The sequence below is a fragment of the Helianthus annuus genome, chromosome 12, assembly GCF_002127325.2.
Source record: "Helianthus annuus cultivar XRQ/B chromosome 12, HanXRQr2.0-SUNRISE, whole genome shotgun sequence".
NCBI classification, from domain to species: Eukaryota; Viridiplantae; Streptophyta; class Magnoliopsida; order Asterales; family Asteraceae; genus Helianthus; species Helianthus annuus.
In genome coordinates, this window is record NC_035444.2 from 74,172,426 (window position 1) to 74,198,902 (window position 26,477).

Consider the following 26,477-nt stretch of genomic DNA (forward strand, 5'->3'; position numbering starts at 1 on the left):
GGCCCGGTTACGAGTCACAGCCGGAGATTACGAGTCGCAATAGGAGGTTGCGAGTCGCAACTGGTGATTTCGGCTCTTCATGGTGTGGTTACGAGTCGCAACGGGACTCGCAACCATGGTCTCGGCTTGTGCTGTTGTGGTCTCGAGTGGGGTTCCGACTCGCAATCTGAGTCGCAACCGTGTGTAACAGTTTTTCCTGATTTCATGCAATTTAGTTATACGCATTTATGCAAATCAATTCACATTATCAGTTTCCAAAAATCAATTAACAACTAACAGTTTACCATTCCAGAAATTATCGATCAAACAGGGTTTTCTAAACCTTAATTCGTATGAACAACATGAACAACCCTTAACAACTCATCAATAATTATACATTCTAACATAGATCTCGGTTACTAATCATATCCGATCAAACAATACATAACAGCCGATACATTCATATATATCCGATTCGTGCACAAGCCAATTACATGATCATTATCTATCATTGATTAGTAATATTATTATTCATAGCATGTTAACAAGAATCCTTCGAGTATTAAGCAATCATCAATAAACAACCAATAACACACAATCAATAACATAATCACTAACCGGATTAAAGAAGGAGAAGAGAGTGATCCGAGTAGGGGTGTTCTTGCCGTCGGGTTCCAAGCGAGCCGAGAGAGAGAGAGAGAGAGCAAGTAGGGTGTGTGTGTGTGTTATGAAAATTGTAACAACAATGAGAATCAACCCTTACCAAAGGGTTTAGTGTTTGCGAGTGGGGAGTGGGCCGAGCCCAACTCGGTTACCTAGTGGGGTCCGATTTCAAAGTGTGGCCCAAATGGGCTTGTGTGGCCGGTTTGTGTAGTTTGGGCTCGTGCAACGCATAACATACATACGCACATAACAAATATTCACTTAAAATCATATAATTCAGTTCTCATAAGCACGTAACGTTACATCAAAGCAAGTCTAAAGTTCGAGTTGTCACATTATCCCCAACTAATTGGAAATTTCGTCCCGAAATTTGGTATGCACTCACTGAGGAAGCTAGGTAAGTTATAGCATTCACTGGTTTTCCTGGGGTGTCACATCCTCCCCCTGTTGATCTGGAATTTCGTCCCGAAATTCCGAAGTAGTAGCTTCAGCCTCAGTAGTGGTTGCATTGGTTTCAAATAACTGGGGGTACTTTTCTGTCATTCTGTCTTCGCGTTCCCAGGTGTACTCTGGGCCACGTTTGGAGTTCCAACGAACTCGAACAAGAGGGATTCTCTTGTGTTTGAGGACCTTCACATCCCGGTCCGTGATTTCTACTGGTTCCTCGACGAACTGCAACCGCTCGTCTATAGTGAGTTCCTTAAAAGGAATGATGAGATTTTCATCTGATAAGCACTTCTTTAAGTTCGATACGTGAAAGACATTGTGAACTGCTCCGAGTTCAGCTGGTAGGTTCAACTTGTAGGCTACCTTGCCAATCTTTTCTAAGATTTCGAATGGTCCGACGTACCGCGGATTCAGTTTGCCCCGTTTGCCAAAACGTACCACACCCTTCCAGGGTGAAACTTTCAATAAAACCCGGTCTCCGACCTCAAATTCCAAAGGCTTTCTACGCTTGTCCGCGTAGGCTTTCTGACGGTCGCGTGCTGCCGCCATGCGTTGCCGTATCTGTGCTATCTTTTCTGTGGCGTCCACTACAATCTCTGGACCCGTAATTTGACTATCCCCCACCTCTGCCCAACAGAGAGGTGACCGGCATTTACGTCCGTACAATGCCTCGAATGGAGCGGCTTGAATGCTGGTATGGTAACTGTTATTGTACGAGAACTCCACCAAAGGGAGGTGTTTTTCCCAGCCGTTGCCGAAGTCTATAACGCATGCCCTAAGCATGTCTTCAAGAGTTTGGATCGTTCGCTCAGACTGCCCATCCGTCTGAGGATGATATGCTGTGCTCATGTCTAATCGTGAGCCGAAAGACTTGTGCATTGCTTGCCAAAGCTCTGACGTGAATCGTGCATCGCGATCCGAAATAATAGAGGTGGGCACTCCGTGCCTCGAAACAACTTCTTTGAGATAGACGTCTGCGAGAGTGGAGAACTTGTCCGTTTCCTTAATCGGCAGGAAGTGTGCAGACTTGGTGAGTCGATCAACTATGACCCATATTGTATCGTTCCCACGCTGAGATCTAGGTAAGCCGGTAACAAAATCCATGGAAATTTCTTCCCATTTCCATTGAGGTATCTTAGGCTGCTGAAGTAGACCAGCTGGTTTCTGATATTCAACCTTGACTCTCGCACAGGTCAAGCATTTTCCAACGTACGTAGCAATGTGGGCCTTCATACTAGGCCACCAATAAGTAGTGCTGATGTCGTGGTACATTTTATCTGACCCTGGATGTATCGAGTAGCGAGACTTGTGAGCTTCATCCATCACAAGTTCGCGTAAACCGCCATAGAGAGGGACCCAAATCCGGCCCGTTACATAGTAGGCGCCGTATTCCTTTTGTTCCATTTGTTGTCGCGAGCCGCGTAAGGCTTCAGCCTTAATGTTTTCGGGCTTTAGTGCTTCTGTCTGAGCAGCTCATATCTGAGCAGGAAGGCTAGACTGAATCGTAAGCTGTAGCGCTCGCACGCGCTTTGGTAAGGTGTCCTTTCGGCTAAGGGCATCAGCCACAACATTGGCTTTGCCTGGATGATACTTGATGGCGCATTCGTAATCGTTGAGTAACTCGACCCATCGTCGTTGACGCATGTTCAAATCCTTCTGCTTAAGGATATGCTCGAGACTCCTGTGATCGGTGTAAATCGTGCACCTGGTACCGTACAGGTAGTGTCGCCATATCTTAAGCGCGAAAACAACAGCTCCCAGCTCTAGATCGTGCGTCGTGTAGTTGCGTTCATGAACCTTGAGTTGACGAGAAGCGTAGGCTATCACTTTATCACGTTGCATCAATACACAACCCAGACCCTGTATTGATGCGTCACAGTACACCACGAAGTCATCTGTGCCCTCTGGCAATGAAAGAATAGGTGCGCTGCAGAGCCTATCCTTTAGATACTGAAAAGCAGTTTCCTGCGTGTTGCCCCAACGGTAGGTGACACCCTTCTGTGTCAGTAGCGTAAGTGGTTGCGCGATCTTTGAAAAGTCTTTAATAAACCGTCTGTAGTAACCCGCCATTTCCTCTTGTTGACTCCCCCTCCCATTTCCTCTTGTTGTCACTGAGGGTAACGGGAGTAGCTGAAGGAGTGACTGTAGTAGTAGCGCTGACACGCTTAGGCAGTTTATTCTGTTCCACTGCCTGATCGGTGATGCGATGAGCGAGGCGTTGGATTTCCTGGATGTTTTCGAGGTTAGCCGACGTAACGTGGCTCTGAATTTCTGGCGCCAATCCCTTGAGATACAACTCAATGCGCTTGTATGGAGGGTCCACCATAGTAGGACACAGAACGGCCAGCTCGTTCGACCGTTTAGTATACGCTTCGATCTCTGACCCAACCATTTTCAGATTGTACAGCTCGTCTTCTAGCTTGTGAATATCCTCACGCGTGCAGTACTCACGCTTGATGAGTTCCTTAAAATTGTTCCATGGGGTGGCGTTAGCAGCTGCCAACCCAAGAATCTGCACCTGCGCGTTCCACCAGGTTAGCGCGATTCCTTCCAAGGTGCCAGTAGCAAACTTGACCTTGCGAGCCTCAGGGCACTCGCACATTTCGAATACTGATTCTAGCTTCTCGAACCAGTGGAGGAGTCCAACCGCTCCTTCTGTGCCGCTGAAAGAGTTTGGACGACAGTCCATGAAGTTCTTGAAAGTGCAGACAGGCTGCTGCGCTTGTTGACCTGCTTGAGCTGCTGCAACTGCCGCAGCAACTTGGGCTTGAACAAGAGCCTCTAACTGGGCTTGTGTCATGTTAATTCTTCCAGCCATTGATCTTCATGTCAAAGGCGAAATAGGTGAGAAAAGTTCGCGAATAGTGCGATGACAGAAAAGCGTAAGCACGTAAAGGTTCTTAAGCAATAGCAAATAGTGAGCATTGTAGTCTAAGCATACCACGAGCAAAGTCCTAAGTAATTCTAGCAAGTAGGCAATAAACATAAACCTTATTACCTAAAATGTCGAGCCTTGCACGTGGAGCGAAGCGTCGTTGTGGATCGTTGAGAGCAATGTTCTGGTTATAGTCTGGTTTTAATAAAAACGTTTTCCCATATTAAAACCAAGTTCTCTATAACCAATGTCTCTGATACCAATCTGTCACACCCCCAAAAATCCACACGCGGAGTACCACCGCTTGGGAGCGTGACGTGACCAGGATCAAGCCATCAATCATATCAAACATAGCATTAAATAATAATAAAAGTCATTAAAATAGATTATCATGACATGATCGATGTTTTAAAACCAAGCATTGTTTTGAGTAGCGGAAGCATTGTTATAAACCCAAATTAAATATACTGAAGTGTCATAAGTGTTCAACAAAGTATTACGATCCTTGTCCACAACGACCGGCTCCTCTTTGTGCAAGCTCCAAGTACCTAACGATCTGCAAGGCATGTAACAGAATGATCAACAAACTAGTTGAGCGAGTTCACAGTAAGTAAGTGCGTAACAGTAAGTAAAGGGTGGCTCTACTTGGCCGATAGTAAGTTATATAGGTGGGGGCTTCCCATGTTATGTGACCACTAGACTATTCGTATCAACTACTCGTATCATCCCTGTTCTTCTTCCGAGAACAGTAGCGCGTATGGGGTGTACGTAGGTCTTACGTACGTATCCTTCACAACCGAGGATAGGAGACGCGGGGGTGTACGTGGGTTTCACGTACGTATCCTTTGTACCGAGGATAGAAGTAAGTAATGCGTACACGTAGGTTTTACGTGCGTGCCTGACATCCGAGGCAGTAATTGGCATATGACCACGTAGGTGTTATCCTAACCTACGGAACCGTCCTGACATCCGAGGATCATGGTAGGTGATAGTCTAGGAAAAGCATATGTACGTTCTTAGTCAATTGTAACCTTTATCCCATTCCCACGACCCGGGAATCCCATGCCTTAGTAGAAGTGTGAACTCACCTGGGTTTGCTCGGCAGACAGTATAATGCTCAAGTATACAAGTAAGGAATCAACCACGTCCTATCATGGTTACTATGCAAGTTAGGTTCGTATGTAGCACATTTGTATCACGTATGGTATCAAGTATAATCATGGCAAATCACATAACAGTATCAGCAGTTCATATCAAATAACGAGTCCAAGTAGTCGGCCCAATTAACATAAGCAGTCCAATAACATAACAGTCATAAGGTTGGGCCCGTGACAGTGGAGGCCCAAAACAGTGTACGTGCAAAGGAGGTCTCGAGTCGCAACCAGCGATCTCGAGTCGCAACCGGTGGTTACGAGTCGCAACAGGCGGTCTCGGTTCATCATGGCCCGGTTACGAGTCACAGCCGGAGATTACGAGTCGCAATAGGAGGTTGCGAGTCGCAACTGGTGATTTCGGCTCTTCATGGTGTGGTTACGAGTCGCAACGGGACTCGCAACCATGGTCTCGGCTTGTGCTGTTGTGGTCTCGAGTGGGGTTCCGACTCGCAATCTGAGTCGCAACCGTGTGTAACAGTTTTTCCTGATTTCATGCAATTTAGTTATACGCATTTATGCAAATCAATTCACATTATCAGTTTCCAAAAATCAATTAACAACTAACAGTTTACCATTCCAGAAATTATCGATCAAACAGGGTTTTCTAAACCTTAATTCGTATGAACAACATGAACAACCCTTAACAACTCATCAATAATTATACATTCTAACATAGATCTCGGTTACTAATCATATCCGATCAAACAATACATAACAGCCGATACATTCATATATATCCGATTCGTGCACAAGCCAATTACATGATCATTATCTATCATTGATTAGTAATATTATTATTCATAGCATGTTAACAAGAATCCTTCGAGTATTAAGCAATCATCAATAAACAACCAATAACACACAATCAATAACATAATCACTAACCGGATTAAAGAAGGAGAAGAGAGTGATCCGAGTAGGGGTGTTCTTGCCGTCGGGTTCCAAGCGAGCCGAGAGAGAGAGAGAGCAAGTAGGGTGTGTGTGTGTGTTATGAAAATTGTAACAACAATGAGAATCAACCCTTACCAAAGGGTTTAGTGTTTGCGAGTGGGGAGTGGGCCGAGCCCAACTCGGTTACCTAGTGGGGTCCGATTTCAAAGTGTGGCCCAAATGGGCTTGTGTGGCCGGTTTGTGTAGTTTGGGCTCGTGCAACGCATAACATACATACGCACATAACAAATATTCACTTAAAATCATATAATTCAGTTCTCATAAGCACGTAACGTTACATCAAAGCAAGTCTAAAGTTCGAGTTGTCACGTTATCCCCAACTAATTGGAAATTTCGTCCCGAAATTTGGTATGCACTCACTGAGGAAGCTAGGTAAGTTATAGCATTCACTGGTTTTCCTGGGGTGTCACATCCTCCCCCCGTTGATCTGGAATTTCGTCCCGAAATTCCGAAGTAGTAGCTTCAGCCTCAGTAGTGGTTGCATTGGTTTCAAATAACTGGGGGTACTTTTCTGTCATTCTGTCTTCGCGTTCCCAGGTGTACTCTGGGCCACGTTTGGAGTTCCAACGAACTCGAACAAGAGGGATTCTCTTGTGTTTGAGGACCTTCACATCCCGGTCCGTGATTTCTACTGGTTCCTCGACGAACTGCAACCGCTCGTCTATAGTGAGTTCCTTAAAAGGAATGATGAGATTTTCATCTGATAAGCACTTCTTTAAGTTCGATACGTGAAAGACATTGTGAACTGCTCCGAGTTCAGCTGGTAGGTTCAACTTGTAGGCTACCTTGCCAATCTTTTCTAAGATTTCGAATGGTCCGACGTACCGCGGATTCAGTTTGCCCCGTTTGCCAAAACGTACCACACCCTTCCAGGGTGAAACTTTCAATAAAACCCGGTCTCCGACCTCAAATTCCAAAGGCTTTCTACGCTTGTCCGCGTAGGCTTTCTGACGGTCGCGTGCTGCCGCCATGCGTTGCCGTATCTGTGCTATCTTTTCTGTGGCGTCCACTACAATCTCTGGACCCGTAATTTGACTATCCCCCACCTCTGCCCAACAGAGAGGTGACCGGCATTTACGTCCGTACAATGCCTCGAATGGAGCGGCTTGAATGCTGGTATGGTAACTGTTATTGTACGAGAACTCCACCAAAGGGAGGTGTTTTTCCCAGCCGTTGCCGAAGTCTATAACGCATGCCCTAAGCATGTCTTCAAGAGTTTGGATCGTTCGCTCAGACTGCCCATCCGTCTGAGGATGATATGCTGTGCTCATGTCTAATCGTGAGCCGAAAGACTTGTGCATTGCTTGCCAAAGCTCTGACGTGAATCGTGCATCGCGATCCGAAATAATAGAGGTGGGCACTCCGTGCCTCGAAACAACTTCTTTGAGATAGACGTCTGCGAGAGTGGAGAACTTGTCTGTTTCCTTAATCGGCAGGAAGTGTGCAGACTTGGTGAGTCGATCAACTATGACCCATATTGTATCGTTCCCACGCTGAGATCTAGGTAAGCCGGTAACAAAATCCATGGAAATTTCTTCCCATTTCCATTGAGGTATCTTAGGCTGCTGAAGTAGACCAGCTGGTTTCTGATATTCAACCTTGACTCTCGCACAGGTCAAGCATTTTCCAACGTACGTAGCAATGTGGGCCTTCATACTAGGCCACCAATAAGTAGTGCTGATGTCGTGGTACATTTTATCTGACCCTGGATGTATCGAGTAGCGAGACTTGTGAGCTTCATCCATCACAAGTTCGCGTAAACCGCCATAGAGAGGGACCCAAATCCGGCCCGTTACATAGTAGGCGCCGTATTCCTTTTGTTCCATTTGTTGTCGCGAGCCGCGTAAGGCTTCAGCCTTAATGTTTTCGGGCTTTAGTGCTTCTGTCTGAGCAGCTCATATCTGAGCAGGAAGGCTAGACTGAATCGTAAGCTGTAGCGCTCGCACGCGCTTTGGTAAGGTGTCCTTTCGGCTAAGGGCATCAGCCACAACATTGGCTTTGCCTGGATGATACTTGATGGCGCATTCGTAATCGTTGAGTAACTCGACCCATCGTCGTTGACGCATGTTCAAATCCTTCTGCTTAAGGATATGCTCGAGACTCCTGTGATCGGTGTAAATCGTGCACCTGGTACCGTACAGGTAGTGTCGCCATATCTTAAGCGCGAAAACAACAGCTCCCAGCTCTAGATCGTGCGTCGTGTAGTTGCGTTCATGAACCTTGAGTTGACGAGAAGCGTAGGCTATCACTTTATCACGTTGCATCAATACACAACCCAGACCCTGTATTGATGCGTCACAGTACACCACGAAGTCATCTGTGCCCTCTGGCAATGAAAGAATAGGTGCGCTGCAGAGCCTATCCTTTAGATACTGAAAAGCAGTTTCCTGCGTGTTGCCCCAACGGTAGGTGACACCCTTCTGTGTCAGTAGCGTAAGTGGTTGCGCGATCTTTGAAAAGTCTTTAATAAACCGTCTGTAGTAACCCGCCAAACCCAAGAATTGACGTATTTCTGTCGGTGTACGCGGTGCAGGCCAGTTTCTGATCGAATCTACCTTGGATGGATCGACGTGAATCCCATCCTTGTTTACCACGTGGCCTAAGAAGTGGACTTCACGAAGCCAGAAGTCGCATTTTGAGAGCTTAGCGTACAACTGTTCCTTTCGAAGGAGTTCCAATATAAGGCGTAGGTGTCGCTCGTGTTCCTCCTGACTCTTGGAGTAAATCAGGATGTCGTCGATGAATACAATGACGAACTTGTCAAGGTAGGGTTTACACACCCTGTTCATAAGATCCATAAATACAGCAGGCGCGTTTGTAAGTCCGAACGGCATAACCAAGAACTCGTAGTGACCATAGCGAGTTCTGAATGCTGTCTTAGAGACGTCCTCCTCGCGGACTCTCAGTTGATGATAACCTGACCGTAGGTCGATCTTGGAATAGTAACACGACCCTTGCAACTGGTCGAATAAGTCGTGTATGCGTGGAAGAGGATAATGGTTCTTCACCGTCACCTTGTTGAGTTCACGGTAGTCGATGCACATCCTGAACGTACCGTCTTTCTTTTTCACGAAAAGTACTGGAGCTCCCCAAGGCGAAGAGCTTGGACGTATAAAGCCCTTTTCCAAGAGCTCTTGTAGCTGCTTTGACAATTCTTCCAGTTCTGACGGAGCTAGACGATATGGTGCGCGAGCTATGGGTGCTGCTCCCGGAGCGAGCTCGACCTGAAATTCGACCTGACGATGAGGCGGTAAGCCAGGTAAATCTTCAGGAAACACCTGAGGGTAATCGCGTACGATTGGAATATCCTCCAATTTCTTTTCCTTTACTGATGCGTCTGAAACAAGAGCCAAAATGGCTGTGTGACCTTTACGTAAGCACTTCTGAGCCTTCAAGAATGAGATGATGCCAACCACTGCACCACTCTTGTCGCCTTGAACTTCAAGAGGTTCCTGACCAGAACGAGGAATGCGAATAATCTTCTCGCTGCATCGGATTTCTGCCTGGTGTTGGGATAACCAATCCATCCCAATCACGACGTCGAAACTTCCCAAAACTATGGGAATGAGATCAATAGAAAAGGCTTGACCAGCTAGAATAAGGTTACAACCCTGAACTATGTGCGTGGCTTCTAGACTTTTACTGTTAGCTAACTCTACTACATGTTTGGTGGGTAAAAGTGTTGGTGCACGTTTTAGCAGTTGACCCATTTTCACAGACATATAGCTTGTATCCGCACCCGAATCAAACAAAACAGTAACGTAAATATTGTCGAGGAGAAACTTACCCATAACAACGTTGGGATCGTTCACTGCGTCGCCACGACCTAGTACGAATGCACGGCCCCTTGCCTCGTTGTCGTTGTTGTTTCCCCCATTGTTGTTGTTGCCATTGCCCTGATTGTTGTTGTTGTTGTTGTTCTGGTTCCTGTTGAGCTGTGGGCAGTGTCTCTTGATGTGGCCTTCAGCACCACAATTGTAGCATCCCTTGTTGCCCTGTTGCTGGTTGGGCTGAGCGTGAGGCTGCTGCTGATTTTGGTTCGCAGGACGAAGGCTTCTACAGTCTTTGGCCTCGTGACCCATCTTGAGGCATCTTTGACAACGACCCTTGTTACACTGACCGTTGTGGTGTTTGTTGCAGTTGTTGCACTTTGGAAGATTTCCGCGATATCCACCCTGCCTGTGGCTACCTGACGACTGCTGGTTAGGGCTTTGATAGTTGTCAGTCTTTCGCTGCTGATTCTGGGACTGAACCGAAACTGATGCTTTGCTTGAATCCCCCTCCCATTTCCTCTTGTTGTCACTGAGGGTAACGGGAGTAGCTGAAGGAGTGACTGTAGTAGTAGCGCTGACACGCTTAGGCAGTTTATTCTGTTCCACTGCCTGATCGGTGATGCGATGAGCGAGGCGTTGGATTTCCTGGATGTTTTCGAGGTTAGCCGACGTAACGTGGCTCTGAATTTCTGGCGCCAATCCCTTGAGATACAACTCAATGCGCTTGTATGGAGGGTCCACCATAGTAGGACACAGAACGGCCAGCTCGTTCGACCGTTTAGTATACGCTTCGATCTCTGACCCAACCATTTTCAGATTGTACAGCTCGTCTTCTAGCTTGTGAATATCCTCACGCGTGCAGTACTCACGCTTGATGAGTTCCTTAAAATCGTTCCATGGGGTGGCGTTAGCAGCTGCCAACCCAAGAATCTGCACTTGTGCGTTCCACCAGGTTAGCGCGATTCCTTCCAAGGTGCCAGTAGCAAACTTGACCTTGCGAGCCTCAGGGCACTCTCACATTTCGAATACTGATTCTAGCTTCTCGAACCAGTGGAGGAGTCCAACCGCTCCTTCTGTGCCGCTGAAAGAGTTTGGACGACAGTCCATGAAGTTCTTGAAAGTGCAGACAGGCTGCTGCGCTTGTTGACCTGCTTGAGCTGCTGCAACTGCCGCAGCAACTTGGGCTTGAACAAGAGCCTCTAACTGGGCTTGTGTCATGTTAATTCTTCCAGCCATTGATCTTCATGTCAAAGGCGAAATAGGTGAGAAAAGTTCGCGAATAGTGCGATGACAGAAAAGCGTAAGCACGTAAAGGTTCTTAAGCAATAGCAAATAGTGAGCATTGTAGTCTAAGCATACAACGAGCAAAGTCCTAAGTAATTCTAGCAAGTAGGCAATAAACATAAACCTTATTACCTAAAATGTCGAGCCTTGCACGTGGAGCGAAGCGTCGTTGTGGATCGTTGAGAGCACTGTTCTGGTTATAGTCTGGTTTTAATAAAAACGTTTTCCCATATTAAAACCAAGTTCTCTATAACCAATGTCTCTGATACCAATCTGTCACACCCCCAAAAATCCACACGCGGAGTACCACCGCTTGGGAGCGTGACGTGACCAGGATCAAGCCATCAATCATATCAAACATAGCATTAAATAATAATAAAAGTCATTAAAATAGATTATCATGACATGATCGATGTTTTAAAACCAAGCATTGTTTTGAGTAGCGGAAGCATTGTTATAAACCCAAATTAAATATACTGAAGTGTCATAAGTGTTCAACAAAGTATTACGATCCTTGTCCACAACGACCGGCTCCTCTTTGTGCAAGCTCCAAGTACCTAACGATCTGCAAGGCATGTAACAGAATGATCAACAAACTAGTTGAGCGAGTTCACAGTAAGTAAGTGCGTAACAGTAAGTAAAGAGTGGCTCTACTTGGCCGATAGTAAGTTATATAGGTGGGGGCTTCCCATGTTATGTGACCACTAGACTATTCGTATCAACTACTAGTATCATCCCTGTTCTTCTTCCGAGAACAGTAGCGCGTATGGGGTGTACGTAGGTCTTACGTACGTATCCTTCACAACCGAGGATAGGAGACGCGGGGGTGTACGTGGGTTTCACGTACGTATCCTTTGTACCGAGGATAGAAGTAAGTAATGCGTACACGTAGGTTTTACGTGCGTGCCTGACATCCGAGGCAGTAATTGGCATATGACCACGTAGGTGTTATCCTAACCTACGGAACCGTCCTGACATCCGAGGATCATGGTAGGTGATAGTCTAGGAAAAGCATATGTACGTTCTTAGTCAATTTTAACCTTTATCCCATTCCCACGACCCGGGAATCCCATGCCTTAGTAGAAGTGTGAACTCACCTGGGTTTGCTCGGCAGACAGTATAATGCTCAAGTATACAAGTAAGGAATCAACCACGTCCTATCATGGTTACTATGCAAGTTAGGTTCGTATGTAGCACATTTGTATCACGTATGGTATCAAGTATAATCATGGCAAATCACATAACAGTATCAGCAGTTCATATCAAATAACGAGTCCAAGTAGTCGGCCCAATTAACATAAGCAGTCCAATAACATAACAGTCATAAGGTTGGGCCCGTGACAGTGGAGGCCCAAAACAGTGTACGTGCAAAGGAGGTCTCGAGTCGCAACCAGCGATCTCGAGTCGCAACCGGTGGTTACGAGTCGCAACAGGCGGTCTCGGTTCATCATGGCCCGGTTACGAGTCACAGCCGGAGATTACGAGTCGCAATAGGAGGTTGCGAGTCGCAACTGGTGATTTCGGCTCTTCATGGTGTGGTTACGAGTCGCAACGGGACTCGCAACCATGGTCTCGGCTTGTGCTGTTGTGGTCTCGAGTGGGGTTCCGACTCGCAATCTGAGTCGCAACCGTGTGTAACAGTTTTTCCTGATTTCATGCAATTTAGTTATACGCATTTATGCAAATCAATTCACATTATCAGTTTCCAAAAATCAATTAACAACTAACAGTTTACCATTCCAGAAATTATCGATCAAACAGGGTTTTCTAAACCTTAATTCGTATGAACAACATGAACAACCCTTAACAACTCATCAATAATTATACATTCTAACATAGATCTCGGTTACTAATCATATCCGATCAAACAATACATAACAGCCGATACATTCATATATATCCGATTCGTGCACAAGCCAATTACATGATCATTATCTATCATTGATTAGTAATATTATTATTCATAGCATGTTAACAAGAATCCTTCGAGTATTAAGCAATCATCAATAAACAACCAATAACACACAATCAATAACATAATCACTAACCGGATTAAAGAAGGAGAAGAGAGTGATCCGAGTAGGGGTGTTCTTGCCGTCGGGTTCCAAGCGAGCCGAGAGAGAGAGAGAGAGAGCAAGTAGGGTGTGTGTGTGTGTTATGAAAATTGTAACAACAATGAGAATCAACCCTTACCAAAGGGTTTAGTGTTTGCGAGTGGGGAGTGGGCCGAGCCCAACTCGGTTACCTAGTGGGGTCCGATTTCAAAGTGTGGCCCAAATGGGCTTGTGTGGCCGGTTTGTGTAGTTTGGGCTCGTGCAACGCATAACATACATACGCACATAACAAATATTCACTTAAAATCATATAATTCAGTTCTCATAAGCACGTAACGTTACATCAAAGCAAGTCTAAAGTTCGAGTTGTCACAGTCCCCAACTTTCTAAAATTACCTGAATAGTCCTCAACTTTTCATTTTTTGTTCCCGGATAGTCCCTGGGTCTAACTTCAGTTTGTTTTCTCTGTTAAGTGGGTGTTAAATGACCAATTTACCCTTACCTTTAAAAGGCCAAACCACAGGGACTATCCGGGCATCTTCTACATTTTTAGAGAAAAACCCAACCACCACATTTCAACTTCAACCTCAACCCACCATCACCCTCCTCCACCCTCCATCATCACCTTCTTCTCTGCAATTTTCTTTTCAGACACCTTTCTGAAACTAACGCATCAAAAGAACACTCAAGAACATAGTGACTCTATTTAAAAAAAATAAACATACAATTTGTTTCATAATGAAAGATACCACATAGAAACCATCAATTTGGCATTATGGCCCAGCAAGAAGTCAATTGTGAAACTTGACAAGCAAATTATACTTTGGTCAGTTATTGGTAAAGAAATCTGGGCACATCAAAATTGAGAAGAAACAATTCTGAACTCTCATCAATCATGCATCTTTAAGAAGCATCTTGCTGAAATTATCACATCAAAAGAACACTAAAGGAGCAAATACCTATTTGCAGATTCTCTTATTATGCTACATAACGATTTGGATACCTGATAAAATCCATAGTATGCATTTTTTTTTAATCTCAGCAACAGTACCTGCGTGCAGTACTCTAAAGGGTTGAGCAGAAGAAGTGAAAAGGCAATGTGATAGCATACTAGTAACCTTGACTGAATTAGGATCAAGCTAAGACACCTACATAGTTATATTAAACTCGAACTACCTTATAAATTTGCACTACCAAATCGGTTTCAACCAAGACCCAAACTGCCAATTCATTCGTATCAGTACATTTAATTTATGTGTTTGGTTATCAATACATGAAGATTTGGCTTGCTACAATATTATCAAACCGTTGCAATTTTCTTCATGAATAAGATGATGTCTTTGTTGTTTGTATGTGTCTGGAGTTGAGTTTGAGAGAGATGGAGAAACCGATAGAAAAAGTGAGGTGACTTGGGTGTGAGGTGACTTGGGTGTTTTAGGGTTTTTTCAAAGAAAATTGCCGAGAAGAAGGTGATGGTGGAGGGTGGAGGAGGGTGATGGTGGGTGGAGGTTGAAGATGAAGTGTGGTGGTGGGGTTTTTCTCTAAAAATGTAGAAGATGCCCGGATAGTCCCTGTGGTTTGGCCTTTTAAAGGAAAGGGTAAATTGGTCATTTCACACCCACTTAACAGAGAAAACAAACTGAAGTTAGACCCAGGGACTATCCGGGAACAAAAAATGAAAAGTTGGGGACTATTCAGGTAATTTTAGAAAGTTGGGGACTATAGGTGAAAAAATGCGAAACCACAGGGACTATCCGGGCATTTTTCTCTTTGTTATTAAAAAAAACTAAATATTTTTATCATCATTAAAAGATGATCGTTTTCCCCTTCTCTTCGGTTTAGAATCAGAGAAACGGTGTAGCGTCAAGGACATGTTTAATGTGGAGTCGAGAAATTTTTTGGACGCTTGGGCGTGGTTGAGACAGCCGTTTAATAGTGCTGAGCTTGATGAATGGAACATCCTTCCATCTCACGGATAGGAAGGATAGGTGGTCGTGGTTGGGAGGCGAATATTTGATGTTTTCGGTGAAGGCGGTCAAAAATTATTTAATTAGTGATAAAGACTTCAGCGAAAGGTATGTTTTTGCGTGGTCGAAGTGGGTTCCAAAAAAATAATAACATCTTTGTGTGGAGAGCGGTCTTGAATCGTCTTCCAACATTGTCGAATCTTCAAGCTAGGAACTGTTTTTTTGGGGATAATATATGCTGCCTGTGTGAAGATAGTGAGGAAACAACGGAGCATTTGTTGTGTTCCTGTATTATCGCGACTCGAGTCTGGAGCAATATAGAGAGGTGGTGCAAGGTGAGCCGGATGTTTGTATTTTCTGTTAAGGACCTCATTGAGTTTCCGGATTTTTGTGGTCTAAGCGCTAAAACGAAAGAGGTTCTTAAAGGTATCATCATGATATCGTGTTGGTGTATTTGGTTAGCAAGGAATAAAAAAAGGTTTTCAAATGTCGATGCTAGAACTGGAGAGATAATTGCTAGTATTAAGTCCCTCGGGTTCTTATGGTATAGGAATCGGTCCAAGGATAGGTGTCTTAGATGGGTAGATTGGTGTAATTTCAATTTTGTGTAAGGCTTGTTGTGTTGTTGCCGCCTCGTTTTAAGGTTTTGGCGTTGTGAATAATAGTTACCTTAAAAAAAATGCATGATCAAGGATTGGTGATTATCAATTAACGAATTAACGAGCTGGACATAAATCTCAATTTTTTTTAACGGCGAATTTCTTTTATTACTGTCGTCTGTGGGACTTGAACCCAAAACCTCCCTCTCCCAAGATGTTTAAAGGCTTTACCTTTGCTAATGGACCACCACCCCATTAGTGACATAAATCTCAATTACATTAAAGAAATGATGATATAATCATCTATTTTCCCCCAATCCTTAATCTACAAAATAAGAAAAAAAAAAAAAACCACACACATATTAATGAATGTCTTTAATATTAATTAATATGTCAAATTCTCCATATATTCAATAATTAGTGTCGAATTGATCTATTCAACTCATTAGAATACTTGTAAATAATATACGCACAACTATCTACAACAGTCTAATTATACTTGCCATTGTTACATGTGGTATTTCCGTGCCCATTTATGATCTCATACAAAGCCAAGGTTCTTGGAGCGGTCTTTTTTTTAAGGCAAATTTGGATTACTGTATTATCGTGCCACCAGTATGTTGTGAGAATCAAACCCATGACCTAATGATTATAAGCCTTATCCCATCCCTAATATGCCATTAGGCTATAATACCATCGGCTCTTTAAGCGGTCTAACTTACAATATATTTAGAGTAGAACTTCTAAAATTAAATGGATTTTCTGTTTAGAAGTTAAACTTTAACTAGTTGTTGATGCACCCGTTTAATTATGTTTTATATATGTGACTATAATATATATAAATTTGTAAATTTTTATAATAACTATTGGATTTTTATATATAATTATGACGGGCGGGTTTCTAGAATGAACACTAGTTTATTTGTGAACTGAGTGAACAAATTCTGACCATTGATTTACATCATCAAATCGTAAAGTACACTAGTGTATTTTCATCATCAAATCCTAACCATTGATTTACACTTATGTGTTAATAATCAAGGGCTAGAATTAATTCACACAGTTCACTATTAAAGGGGTTGTTCACAAATGAACCTAACCCTAACTATGATAAGGTAAGATGATGGTATATACTTATAGGGTAAGGATAGTGTAAAAAGGGCCTAAAGTGTGAGAAGTGTGAGAAGTGTATTATAACACTATATATAATACTATATAACACCATATAAACACCATATAACAATATGTAACGCCATATAATACCATATAACACTATGTAACACTATATAACATTATATAACAAATATAACACTATACATCTATCATAGACATGCTATCAGACAACCTATAGTGTTATATTTGTTATATAATGATATATAGTGTTACATAGTGTTATATGGTATTATATGGTGTTACATATTGTTATACGGTGTTTATATGGTGTTATATAGTATTATATATAGTGTTATAATACACTTCTCACACTTTGAGCACTTTTTACAGGATCCTCTACCTATACTTATATATACACATATATTACACTAATATAGTCATATTCATATATACACATATATACACTCATATAGTCATATTCATATTGTTTATTTGCTTAAGAAGAAAAGAAAATCATACTTAGTTTCCATGAACTTTTAAATTATTTTCTTTCATGTCTAACTAAAGTATAGTATTTGTGTATGTTTTCTATATTCCTAAGTTGTTTAATTAATTATGACATCATTCAATTTACAATTAAGTTGGTCTTCAACGGAAAGCAAGCGAACATAAGAAGCATCAAGGAGGAGGTTTGAATACTGTCTTTTCTTTGGTGTAAAAACAGGTCCAGATCTACTGGGCTCACGTGGAAAAATTGGTGTAATTTTAATTTATTGTGTATTGGAATGTAAAAATCTTGATGTTGTTTGGTGTCGTTAGGTTAACTGTTGTTAATCCTTATTATGAATAAAATGATTTTTTGTTAACCGTTTAGAAAAAATTGAACTCGTTAACCGATAAAGTAACGATTTAATAACCGATTCAGTTTTTTTAAAAAATCACATATAAAATTATTAAGCTTATAAAGGAGAAACATGAAATGTTAGAATTGTATGAAATGAAAGTGGGACAAACAAATAAAATAGAAAGGAAAAACAAAAATGTTAAGCCAAGACAAGAGTACATTATCGTGCATGTGAATGGGTAGTTGGACATTCATGACTAAAGCACGTGACCAAATAATTTTGGAGATAAATATGGAATCTTGGGGCATGGGTGGGGCCTAGTTGCAAAGGTAAATTCACACCATATATAAATACATAATTTTTGTTTTCGTTTTTTTTCTCCTGAAAAGTTACGATTTTGTTCCCAATTTAAATTTACAATTTTTCCAACGTTTTTTTTATCCTTAAAAATTACGATTTTGTCCTCAATTTAAAATTACAGTAATGCTATCGTTTTAGTTTTTCTTTTTTTGGCAAAACTCTGGTAGTGTTTTGTTTTAATTTGTTGACCAGATGTAATTTTCATTCGTGTCAAGCAGTGCTCATTTGCCCTGACAAATTACATTTTTTCCCTCAGTTTAAAATTACAGTCTTCGATTGTTTTATTTTTTATTTTAGTTTAAAGATCTAAGTCAAAAGAAAATTGTTTTGTAAATTCTATATTAATTTTTGGGCAACCTAAGTTGTTGTGGAAGAACTAAAAAATTTATAAAAATGTGCTAAAAGTCAAAATATCGAAGAATTTTTTTAGAAAGAAGCATTTCAAAATTAAAAAGGAGGTAAAACCAAGAGTATGTCCACAACTCTACTAACCCATATCTCGAGACCACCATAACTATTGTATTAAGCATCATACCAAGGGCGTGTTCGCAATTCTACTAATCCATAGCTTCACAATCTCTATTGTCATATGAAAAAAAAAAACCAAGAACTCATTATGAAATTATAAAAAAAAGCACAGTCGCATCATAAAAGCACCGTAACTTTGGTTACTAGTATTTAACATATACTTAGTTATGGTTGCGTAACTCATTTCGTGTGTGTGAGTTCCTTTGGCACGAACATTAGTATAAGTCTTTAGTGATTAGGTGTTTTAGCGTATATCTTATACACGTATATACTTAAATAGTTTATAAAACAGCTGAGTGCTTTTACACTACATTTAAAATAATATGTTAGTAAAATTGGTAAGAATGTAGAGGAGGGGATATGTAATTTTCTATCTAGTGGCCACTTTAAAAACTCTTTGTATATTTATATTTTATAGAATATTTCTTAAGGAACTAAAAGGTTTAAAAACGTTTTGAACAAGTTTAAGATAAATAAGAACTTAGCATAAGATTTATAGTGGTTTGAGTAGATGTTAAATAAGTCACCTTGTAGATGTTAAATAAGTCACCTTGTGTTCACTCATTGGTGTCCATTAAGAATTTATCTATATGCAATACCATTTTATTATTAAGGTAGTGATCATCTTTATAGTTGTTAGTATATACATGCTCATTATAAAGTATTTATTGATGATGTTCAAAATCGAAACATATATGTCAATCGCTATTTTAAGATACCTATTTGTTTATAAAGTATTTCTACCATTTGGTAAATTCAAACCTCAATGCAACATAAGGAAGATAAAATTTCAAGTAACTGAATGGCTGATCCCCTATGCGTTCGTAGATTAATGGCAAACATTCTTGTAAAAACTAACAAAGACATGTGGAATCAAAGGAGCAAGATCACCAAGGTCGATGTTATGGTTTAACCGTAGAACAACTATAAAAGCTCTATAAGAACATCAAGACAATGCAAAATCTAGAGAAGCCAAATTATCTATAGTCGTAAGTTCCTCTAGACGAATATCATTTTGGTATAAATCATAATCACATGAATATACTTTATAACTAACTAACCACATAAGAATTTATAAATGATATGGCTGTTATAAAACCAGATATACAAACTTCCCCAAACAACCGCTTGGTAGTTAACATACGACAGTTAACATACATATGTATATTATATGTACTCTTGTGATTGTATCAAAGGGGATTGATTACTCCTAAACATTCAATAAAGATTTCCGTCAATCCTTGTCACGTTATCAGCACGATTCGTTCTATTCATCAGGGAATTTACCGGCTTGGATTCAGATTATTGTCGTTCATCAAATCCGGGTACACTATCAATTTTTCTGCAATTTTCTTTTGAACTTTAGAACAAATTAGGATTGCCCTATTTTTTGTGAATTAGGACATAAATGAAATAATTATTTTTGTTTCACAAAGAACTGCCCTCATCAAAGAATGAAACCCAAAAACCGTTATGGAAAACAGTTTTAAAATCTCCGGTGTCACACCCCGACCGCGTAAAACAACGAAACCGCGGGGGAAACGTCGGGGAGTGGAGCGACAGAATTATTGTTTCACAACCATGGATTAAAAAAGTTTCATTTTATTGAATTATTGAATATTTACGTTGTCTTAAAGTTAAAAACAAACAAGTTCACATCTTGACTATCATCGTTATTAAGTCACTAAGGCCTTGTCCAGCCCTAAGTGAGCATGCATCCTATTAGCAATCGACATCATTCAACACCACCTGAAACATATGTAAAAATAAGTCAGCAAAGAAATGTCGGCGAGCACATAGGTTTTGTGAGAGTGTCAGATTCATGGCTTGTTTGCATGTTGAAATAACTCGTACATGTCACACCCCAACCGATAGCGGAAACATCAGGATGAGACGAAGTGTTGCTAGAGACGTCATAACACTATGTGACAATATTTAATTAAATTCAAATTTCATTTCAAAACTAAATGTCATACAAATTCAAAAAGGAAATATCAACATTGTTTCAACAAATAACATAACAAAAAAAGATAGATAAATTTAGGTGTGTATCTAGTCCACCCTAAACTTGTTTCATCAATCATCCATACTTCAATAATCAACCTACAACATGTATTAAAATAGAGTTTCAATGCAAAAGCAAAGAGCGAGTATACAAGTTTGTCTACATAGCATAATAGAATAAAAACTCATATCCAACATGAACTTATTAAAATAGTTTCAACCATGCTAGTTTACGCAGTCCAAGTGATAGCCCAAGTTTCCAATGCGTTAAAGTACCTAACCCAAAGTTTCACGGGAGGTTAATATGTCTCCTCCTAACAATACCCCAAAGACTAACGGGGAGGTGCATTACCCCTATAGCGCTACTATTGTTAAGGCGGAACTACACACAGGGATTAAACGTTCACATAGCATAAAAGTCTCAAGTATCACAAGTTTCATGTTTCATGTTTAAATAGATAGAGTATGTTTCAAATAAGTTTCAAGTGTCATGTGCGTTTAATATAGAATACATGTTGCACCCAAAGTGTTTAAAAGTAAAAATGGGTTCGAGTATACTCACATTGATTGCGTACGAGTAAGGATGGAGAATTCCAAGAGAACGAACGTAATGGTTATCCTAGATATTTAAAGTAACACATAACGAACTTGTTATTATTTATTGGTAAAATAAATAATCCTAATATTTTAGTTAGATAGTATTCCTCATATTTATGATTTACAATTCGACTAATTATAATTTATCCCCTTAATAACTTTTAGTATTACAAAAGGGTTTAAAAATAATTTGGTAATTAGTTATTATAGGATAGCAAGGAAATATATAAAGGGGATTATTTGTTGGTTTTTTTTTAAAGTTTGAGAATATAATGAAAAAGAACGAAAAAAAAGGTTAGTAAGATTTAATTACTATGGATTCGTTTTATATGTATCATGATCTATATTATCACAGAAAAGCAATTAAAATTAAGGAAAATAATCATTTGGTTTTAAAACAGAGAAAAAATAAAAGAAAATAACATAAAAAAATGAATTAAAGTTCAAAAAGGGTCGCCCCAAAACCAGGTAAGTCTGGGGATCGAACCCGAGACCTTCTATGTTTGAATAACCAGCAACCAAGCCATTTTAAAGTTGTGGCTTTTGTCTTATATGAAAATTAGATTAGATTATTTAGCCTTCTTCTTCATTACAAATAAACCGCACAAACACTGTTATTGTTTCTTTTATTATATTTTTTTGTTTAGTTCTAGATGTTTATAGATGAATGAAACATCAACGACTTATTGGTCAAGGAATTAAAAGGGCCAGCCACCAATACATGCTTCACCAAAATAATAAAGCATCAAAGAATGTTTAAAGAAAATTATAAATATAACAAGGCATGATGCTATAATTTAAATGCCAAAACGAATGAACACAGGAAAAGATATCGTTGGGAGATGTATACCGAACAGTAAGCTTCAACGTGATTCGAACAGCTTCGGCGATGAGATGACGAGATGATTCCCGTTGTGAACCTCGGTCGTCTCCGACTCGTGCTCCGTGACGTCTTCGAGTTCCGGCGGCAAGACGGTGACGGGTTGAGTTCCGTCGTAAGCTCCGAAAGTCTTCAGTGTCGTCTTCACGTTCCGGGAAGGCTTGTTATTCTTCGAAGGCACCTCGATTACTCCGAGGTGTTGCGGTCCTTCTCCGGCGGGGTGCAAGGCTTAACGAAAGGTGTTACGGTGTTGTGAAGGTGTCCGATACTGATTGCGGGTGGCGAACTACATCGTGGTGTTTAACCATGGAAGTGAAGGTGGGTTGTAGGGGTGTCGAGAGATAGAGATGGTCGAAACCAGTTGTGTGGTTGATTTGTATGTGTGCAAGAAATCAGATGAAGATGGAAGGACAACGTCATTTTGGGCGGCAAAGTTTTAATTGTGCTTTGATGGTTCACTTTTAACCACTCTTTCTTTTTGCTTTGGTAGCTGTGTTCTCTGACTCCTTTTTAAAGAATGGATTTCTATGCCTACATACATATTTTATTTTTTTGACATAAATTTTGAAAGCTTACACTTAGGTCCCTCAATCTTGAGGATTCAATAAATTTATTAGTCTAACTTTGTTTAAGTTGGATTTTTCTTAAAATTAACCTTACCATCTAACATGGCTAACGAAGTTAAAATAGAAGGGAAGAAAAATTTAATTGTTAAAATTAATTAAATTATTTAACTAAAAATATAAATAATTAGATAACCTAATTAATTAGATTAAAGAATAAACTCTTTAACGATTATTTATTTTGCGAAAAATTTCCGTCGTTTCAAGGTTAGGACCCGAATTTCATAACGGGTAGGATTTTGGGAATCCATTTTGACGGATGTTACAGTCTCCCCTACTTTAGGAAATTTCGTCCCGAAATTTATTTAAGAGAAAGATATTGGAGAAAAGCATTTCGGTTAGAAGGATGGTTGCCTGAAATTGAGACTTGGAAGTTCTGAAACATTTTGAAAAGTACGAAATTCGAAGGACGGAATGATAGGTTTTGTAAAAGGAGTGTGTTTGGCCTAAATGGGTTGAGGCGTTAAGCATAAGTAAAACGTGTAAGTACGTTTATAGGTAAAGTAAGTTTAAACAAGTTTTGAATAACCCAAATTCGGGATGTATTAGAATGTGTCGTATTTAAGAAGGAAAAATTTGTACGAAACGGTTACAAGTGTTTGCACATGACTAAGGAATAGAACGATAGTTTTAAAAGTAAGGAGGTAGCTTAGGATTCGAATGTTTTAACAAACTAGATAGCGAATGGGGTTTGTATAAAGGCAAAGAATAACAGAGAATGAGAGGAGTATAAAAGCGAACGATAGATTTTGATACACAAATACGAGTATAAGAATAGCATAAGTACGGAATGAACGAAGGCGATGTTAAGAATGAGGTCTCGCCGTGGATAATCGGATATAATGCGTTTGTGAGTTGTTTAAAGTTCGAATTAGGTCCAAAAGTCTACAAAACACTGAATGTCCCATGGCACGTTTTACGAAAGTTTGGTAACATGGTGAAAACACTTATATATAGGAAGTACCAGCGGCGTATCCACCATGTTTTGACCATATTACGCCCGTCTCGTATTCGGTGTCATGTTACGTCCCGTGTCTTTCCATACGCAGTAGTACACTCTATGATTCTCACACGCCCATTACTATAATCCCGTGTGCACCCGTGATTATACCAATCGTCGCATGATCCGCATAGCTTGTACTAGTTGCGTATGAATCAAGGTATAAATAAGTTCTGAAAATAAGATTGCGTGTGTATAGATATGTAACATATAATCATGTTTGTGTTCCAAATAGTATAAGACCAATCGTAAGCGAATCCCTCGGGTTTCGCTCGCGTATAGGTGCGAAAGTATAAATTTTGAGTAAAAAGCATGAGCAGAGTATAAGTTTAATTATGAATACGCATGTAAGCATAATCACAAAACGTATGACAAGAGTGTGAGCATAAGTATAAGCATAACGTGTATGAAAGTGAGTATAAATGCGAGTACGAACATGAGTATAAGCATAAACACAAAGCGTATGAGTATGAATACAAGTATCAGTGTGAACATGAGATGTATGAGCATAGATGTGAACGTGAATATAGGTGTAAAACATGAAGGTTTAAGAATGAATAAAATATATGTGTATGAATATATGTGTAAACAAAGTTGTACAAATGTAAATGAAAACATAAAATGTCTGAACATGAATATGAATGTGGTATAAACATGAATGTAAGTACAACGTAAATGTATAATTGTGAGTGTATGTATAAACGTAAAACGTATGAATTTTGAATCATGAGTATAACATAAATGTGTAAGTGTGAACATAAGTGAAGGCATAAAATGTACAAGTATGGATGTAGGAAATAATGATTTTGTTTATAGTATAAATCGAAATACATAAATTTATGTGCGTGAAAGATCAAAAGTTTTGAGTATGAAAGAAAAAGAGAACGAGTGACACGCGTGAAATTGTTGTGAGATATTGACTAAAACGTGTAAAATGATATGCATATATAGTTGTTCGCGCAAAACGTGAAGTTAAAATAGTTTGAGTTGTCATGGAATGTAAAATCTAGTTTATGAATGTAAGGAGAATATAAAAGAAAACAAAAATGAGTAGTATTTGCGAAATTGACGCGAGATATAAACTAAAACACGGTAAGATAGTATGTATGTATAGTTGTTTGAGTAAAGCGTGAAGTTTAATTTGAATCAAAATAGATTGAGTTGACATGAAATATAGAATCTAGTTCATAAATGTAAAGAGAGTATAAAATATCTATTGGTTATGTGTGTTATACTTTGTGAAAGAAAGGAAATGCTACTCTTGCTTTAAAAAGGATTTACATTCGTTGAAGATGGTTGGTTCTTATGAAGTTTCCTTGCCCACACATTTTAAATTAAATTGACGTATTGAATAATGGTTGAAAAGGTTCTAGAAGTAGATAAGTTTGCATCGTTTTAAATGATCTGTGTTAGAAAATTTTGAAACTTACAGCTTCTTGTAAAAAAAAAAAAATTGATCCTTAGAAAAAGGAATTTGGCACATGAATTTAGTGATTGTTGAAAAATGTTTCATTGGTTTTGAAAAGGAGTTTTAGTAAATGCTTAAATAATACTGGTAATATTTTATAGGTGTGTGCGAAGAAGTTGATTTGATTCTCAATTAAAAATAGAAAATCTCTAGTTTAATGATATGTGATGAGCTTGTTTTATTAGTTATGTTGAATACAAAATTCGTAGGCAATGGATTTGTTAGACCGACTAAGTTGACGAGTAGTATTTCGTGAAATTTTGAATATTGAGAAACAAGTGTCTACGGAAAAGTTAAAATTTCACGTGTGTAAGCTATATGAAAATATAGATTGTAGGATAAGAAGTTCATTCATATAAACAATGCATTTTGAAATAATTAGAGATTTGACTAATGATAAACGATTTAGATGTATAAATGATCGTGTTTACATAACATAGTCTATTAAAAGAAAAGGTAAGGGAATCACCCCTAACCCATTGGTGAGGTCGTTGTAAGATGAGAAAAAGAAGCGGAGTTAATCGTCAAGGTAAGGAAATCACTCCTATCTCGACGATATGTCTCCACTTGTTGTTACAAAAGAAAAATGTAAATAAAATTACGAGAAATTATGCATGCTAGTGATGTATAACCATATGAAAAGTAATAGTATGATGTATGCGTAAAAGTGAAATCTCAAAACGGTTCAAAATTGACAAGAAAGAGTTTCATCATAAAAGATCGAAGATAATAAAGCGTACATCTGATAAAAAAAAACTTGGGTGGTTCCAAAACGGAACGTTGACTAACCAAAGTGGTCGAAAGGTCTTTTGAATCTGAGAGCATGCTTTGGCCTAATAGGTGGTATACTCTCGCCGACAAGTCGGTTAACGGTATTCACCCTTCCGGTTACTACATGCCCCAATTCAATCGAAAATTCGAGACTTGGCGAGATTTATGTAAAATCAAGGAGTGGGACTAGTCGACTAGATGCGGGTTTCACCCCTAGCTTGACGAGTTCGTACCCTTAGTGTGGTTGGTACTCGTTGGGCCGAAATTTAATTTCGACACGTTAACGAGGGTCCACTAGAAATTGGATTTGAAATTTGAAATTTGAAATTTGAAATTTTCATTAAGATGTGGATTTCACTCCTAACTTAATGGTGTAATTTCGTGCAAAAATAGAATCAAACAGAATGAAAGTCGTTTACCAAATTGTGGGTTCCACGCCTATTTTGGTAAACTCGTCTCGTTTGTACAATACGAGTGTTTTCGAGTTTAAGAAAAATCGAGTAAAATGCTTTAGAAAAGGGGAGTATGTTAAAGGAATACGC

At 39.8% G+C, this 26,477-nt stretch overlaps 1 long non-coding RNA gene across 1 annotated transcript; it reads right to left on the reverse strand.

The window, feature by feature from the left end:
* Positions 1-20,176: 20,176 nt before the first annotated feature.
* Positions 20,177-22,697, reverse strand: LOC110896836. Its single transcript, XR_002568207.2, has 3 exons — positions 22,044-22,697; positions 21,159-21,215; positions 20,177-20,341 (listed from the first exon to the last, which is right to left on the reverse strand). It is a non-coding gene; the product is annotated as an uncharacterized LOC110896836 (long non-coding RNA).
* Positions 22,698-26,477: the final 3,780 nt, after the last annotated feature.